Source organism: Petromyzon marinus, chromosome 69 (assembly GCF_048934315.1).
Source record: "Petromyzon marinus isolate PM22_M1 ecotype Great Lakes invasive population chromosome 69, UKy_Petmar_22M1.pri1.0, whole genome shotgun sequence".
Taxonomy (NCBI): Eukaryota; Metazoa; Chordata; class Hyperoartia; order Petromyzontiformes; family Petromyzontidae; genus Petromyzon; species Petromyzon marinus.
The window spans coordinates 4,019,502-4,025,188 of record NC_133735.1 but is presented as its reverse complement, the minus strand read 5'-3'; the positions used below and the strand labels follow the sequence as shown (position 1 = coordinate 4,025,188).

General features: G+C 54.5%; 1 long non-coding RNA gene across 1 annotated transcript; it reads right to left on the bottom strand.

The window, feature by feature from the left end:
• Positions 1 to 2,256: 2,256 nt before the first annotated feature.
• Positions 2,257 to 5,417, bottom strand: LOC142906689 (uncharacterized). Its single transcript, XR_012930458.1, has 2 exons — positions 4,919 to 5,417; positions 2,257 to 4,887 (listed from the first exon to the last, which is right to left on the bottom strand). It is a non-coding gene; the product is annotated as an uncharacterized LOC142906689 (long non-coding RNA).
• Positions 5,418 to 5,687: the final 270 nt, after the last annotated feature.

Here is a 5,687-nt window from a genome sequence, read left to right as displayed (position 1 = left end):
TTCCCCTCCCATTACCCCTCCCCGTACCTCCTCTTCCCACTCCGCTCTCCCCTTGCCCCTCCCCTTTTCTCTTGCCCCTCCCCTTACCTCCCTCCTTGCCCCTCCCCCTTGCCCCTCCCCTTCCCCCTCCTCTCTCCCCTGCCCCCTCCCTCCACTCACCCTTTCCTCCCCCCTCTCCTCCTCCCTTGCCCCCTCCACTTTCCCTCCCTCTACTCGAGCCGCTGATTGGTTCCAGAAGCCGCCGTGCGTGACGTCGCACATAAATTATGATAATTCGCGAAATCGGTTTCCTGCCAAGCATAAATTATGATAATGCACCGCGTTCGCCCCCACAAATGCCAATGATATTGGCATTAATCATGCAGCTATGAATATTGTTCTGACCCACCGCATCAATTATGACTGCTTTCGCATAAATTACCATAAATTACATGTCCCGATACAGCCAAACAATTTCTACCCGCATAAATTATGATAATGAAAGGATTTGGCCACGCAGCTGTTTGTAGGCATATATTGTTGCGCATAAATTATGATAATGAATATGCGTTGCATTACGTTATCATACAATTATAGATTATAAAGATTACAATATTGATTCAGATAACTCTGTTGATTGTTGCCAGCTGTAAGGCCCCAATGAGCTGCTGTGTGAAGCTACCTGGCCCATCACAAATATAGCAGCTTACACACATCATCATCATCATCACCATCATCTCCACCATCATCATCACCACCATCATCATCATCACCATCATCATCACCACCATCATAATCACCACCATCATCATCACCACCATCACCACCATCATCACCATCATCATCACCATCATCACCATCACCACCATCACCGCCATCACCACCATCATCACAGATGATACCAGCTCACACACACACCATCACCACCATCATCACCATCACCACCATCACCATTATCACCACAATCACCACCACCATCACCACCACCACCATCATCACCATCACCACCACCATCACCACCATCACCATCATCACCACCATCACCATCACCACCACCATCACCACCATCATCACCACCATCACCACCACCATCATCACCACCATCACCACCATCACCACCATCATCACCACCACCATCATAATTATCACCATCATCACCACCACCACCACCACCATCATCATAACCATCACCACCATCATCACCACCATCATCATCACCATCAAAACCACCACACCACCAGACCACCACCACTACATCACCACATCACAACCACCACACCACCACCAACAGCACGACACCACACACCACCGCCAACACTCAACCACCACACCACCACCACCACACAACTACATCACCACCATCACCACCAAACCACCACCACAACCACCACACCTCCCCACCACACCACCACCACCACACGACCACCACACCACCACCACACCACCACGACCACCACACCACCACCACCACACGACCACCAAACCACCACCACACGACCACCACACCACCACCACACGACCCACCACACCACCACCACACGACCACCACACCACAAAACCATCACCACACCTCCCCACCACACGACCACCACAACATCTCCACCACACCACCACCACACCACAAAAACCATCACCACACCTCCCCACCACACGACCACCACCACATCTCCACCACACCACCACCACACCACCAACACGAAACCACCACAACACCACCCCTCCCACCACAGCCACCCCACCACACCACAACTATTCCTGCACCACCACCACCACCCCACCACCAAACCACCACCGCATCACCACCACACCACCACCACCGCATCACCACCACACCACCACCACCGCATCACACCACACCACCACCGCATCACCACCACACCACCACCGCATCACCACCATCAACATCACCACCACCACCATCATCACCACCACCATCACCACCACCGCATCATCATCACCATCATCACCACCACCGCATCATCATCACCATCATCACCACCACCGCATCATCACCAACACCACCATCACAACCACCACACCACCACCACCAAACCATCACCACCACCACACCACCAACACGAAACCACCACCACAACACCACCCCTCCACCACAGTCACCCCACCACCACCACAACTATTCCTGCACCACCACGCCACCTACACCACACTACCACCACCACCACCAAACCACCACCGCATCACCACCACACCAACACCACCACCGCATCACCACCAACACCACCTCCACACCACCGACTCGGCACCACGCAGGGGGCGTTGTAGCGAAACAAAATCCTTGCAAGGAAGTCTTTATTGGAGTTACCATCACTACTACCATCATCACTACCATCATCACTACTACCATCACTACTACCATCATTACCATCATCACTACCACCATCATCACTACCAACACCATCACTACCATCATCATCACTACTACCATCACTACCATCACTACTACCATCATCATTACCATCATCATCATCACTACCATCACTACCATCACCAACACCATCACTACCACCATCATCACTACCATCACCATAATCACCATCACTACTACTGGTGGTAGTGCGTGTGTGTAGGTGTGTCTGTGTGTGTAGTGTGTGTGTAGGTGTCTGTGTGTGTGTCTGTCTGTGACTGTCTGTGTGTGAGTGTGTGTCTGTCTGTGTAGCGGTAGTGTAGCGGTTAGCGCGCTGCGCTATGAACCTGGCGACCCGGGTTCGATTCCCGCTCACGGCCAACACCAGTGACGATTATCTGAACCGGTCCCGGGCCTCCCCTAGGTCGACTCAGCCTCAAATGAGTACCTGGTGCGGTGTGTAAACATTGCCACTAGGGAGACAAAGGCGGTCGGGCGTGGTGCTGGCCACCCACCCCCTCGTGTACCGTTCTGGCCTTCATAGGTGCTCGCTAACAGCACTTGCCCCTACAGTCTGTTAAGGCTATATGGGGGATCTTTGTCTTTGTCTGTCTGTGTAGGTGTAGTGTGTGTGTCTGTGTGTGTAGTGTAGTGTGTGTGTAGTGTGTGTAGTGTGTGTCTGTGTAGTGTGTGTAGTGTGTGTCTGTGTAGTGTGTGTAGTGTGTGTCTGTGTAGTGTGTGTAGTGTGTGTCTGTGTAGTGTGTGTAGTGTGTGTCTGTGTAGTGTGTGTAGTGTGTGTCTGTGTAGTGTGTGTAGTGTGTGTCTGTGTAGTGTGTGTAGTGTGTGTCTGTGTAGTGTGTGTGTGTGTGTAGTGTAGTGTGTGTAGTGTAGTGTGTGTAGTGTGTGTAGTGTAGTGTGTGTAGTGTGTGTAGTGTAGTGTGTGTAGTGTGTGTCTGTGTAGTGTAGTGTGTGTAGGTGTGTGTAGTGTAGTGTAGTGTGTATAGTGTGTGTAGTGCTGTGTGTGGTGTGTGTAGTGTGTGTAGTGTAGTATGTGTGTAGTGTGAGTGTAGTGTGTGTAGTATGTGTGTAGTGGTGTGTGTGTGTATGTGTAGTGTGAGTGTAGTGTGTGTGTAGTATGTGTGTAGTGTGTGTGTAGTGTAGTGTGTAGTGGTGTGTGTAGTGTGAGTGTAGGGTCCCATCGGTGAGCTCCTCCGGCAGGCAAGGCTGCGATGGCTGGGTCATGTAGCCCGCATGCCCAGCCACCGCATGCCGAAACAGCTTTTGTTTGGCCGGATTGAGGGGGCTAAACGGGCGCGGCACGGGCTAGAGAAGAGATGGAGTGATGTGGTACAAGAGGACGTGGAGCTGAGTGGACTTGCCGATGACTGGTACCAGCGGTGTCAAAATCGGCCCTCTGTGGAGGAGGCTCGTGAAGGATGCTACTGGGCAGTTGGAGGCAGTCGCCCTCCAACAACAACGGAGGACGGAGGAGCGATGCTCAGAACAACGAGCGGAGCGCCGGGTGGCTAAAGCACAGCAGGTTGGCACAGTAGGGGGCACAGGTAGTGCATCAGCCAGTCATCTCAGTCAGTCGACCCGTGGCACCTGGGTCTGCCCCGTGACCTCATGCCAGCGGGCGTTCGACACTTCACGTGGCCTCAAGGTGCACATAGCCTGGCACAAGCGTCGTGGTGACGTCACCGTCACTTAGTGGCGAATGGCGGTTGTTGTTGTTGTTGTGTATAGTGTGTGTAGTGTAGTGTGTGTGTAGTGTGTAGTGTGTGTGGTGTGTGTGTCTGTGTAGTGTGTATGTAGGTGTGTGTAGTATGTGTGTAGTGTAGGTGTGTGTGTAGTGTAGTGTGTGTGTAGTGTGTGTGTAGTGTGTGTGTAGTGTGTGTGTAGTGTGTGTATAGTGTAGTGTGTGTGTAGTGTGTGTGTAGTGTGAGTGTAGTGTGTGTAGTGTGTGTGTAGTGTGTGTGTAGTGTGTGTATAGTGTGAGTGTAGTGTGTGTGTGTAGTGTGTGTGTGTAGTGTGTGTGTGTAGTGTGTGTAGTGTGTGTGTAGTGTGTATAGTGTGTATAGTGTAGTGTGTGTGTAGTGTGTGTGTGTAGTGTGTGTGTGTAGTGTGTGTGTGTAGTGTGTGTGTAGTGTGTGTAGTGTGTATAGTGTGTGTGTGTAGGTGTGTGTGTAGTGTGTGTGTATAGTGTAGTGTGTGTAGTGTGTATAGTGTGTGTGTATAGTGTGTGTGTAGGTGTGTGTGTAGGTGTGTGTGTAGTGTGTGTGTAGTCTGTGTGTATAGTGTGTGTATAGTCTGTGTCTGTCCATCCGCTTGCCAGACGACGAACCACAATCTCCACGGCAACCGTTGCCACGTGCCCCACCCCCCTCACTCCTCCACCTCTATCATCAGCCAATCACTCACCTCCTCATCAGCCACCTCCTCCTCCTCTTCACCACCTCCTCGCCACCTACTCCTCACCACCACCACCTACTCCTCACCACCTCCACCTGCTCCTCACTACCTACTCCTCACCACCTCCTCACCTCCTCCACCTACTCCTCACCACCTCCTCACCTGCTCCTCACTACTTCATCTTCTTCCCGTGGCGACGGTCGCTAGGGGGGGGTGTGGTGGGGGTGGTGTTGGGGGTTCCCGTGGCGACGGTCGCTAGGGGGTGTGGTGGGGGTGGTGGTGGGGGTTCCCGTGGCGACGGTCGCTAGGGGGGGTGGTGGTGGTGGGGGTTCCCGTGGCGACGGTCGCTAAGGGGGGTGGTGGTGGTGGGGGGTTCCCGTGGCGACGGTCGCTAGGGGTGGTGGTGGTGGGGGTTCCCGTGGCGACGGTCGCTAGGGGGTGGTGGTGGTGGGGGTTCCCCTGGCGACGGTCGCTAAGGGTGGTGGTGGTGGGGGTTCCCGTGGCGACGGTCGCTAAGGGTGGTGGTGTTGGGGGTTCCCGTGGCGGACGCGGCGTCTCAGTCGATGGCGATGACGTCATCGTCGTCGCCATCGTCGCCACCAACTTTGTCGGAGCGCCGGCGCTTGGCGGGGGGCGCCCCCCCCTCCACCCCCCCCTCCACGCCCCCTCCACCCCCCCCTCCACCCCCCCCTCCCCCTCCCCCTCCCCCCCCACAGCCCCTCCCTGGTGCGCCGCTTGCGCCCGGACACCGCCGGCGTCGTCACCGTCACCTCCTCCACCTCCTCCTCCTCCTCCTCCTCCTCGTCGTCGGAGTCCAGGATGAGGACGTCGTCAGCTCCGTCCGTCACTGGGGGGAGACGACGACGACGAGGAGGAGGAGGAGGAGGAGGAGGAGGTGATGACAATGATGATGATGGACGATGATAACGAT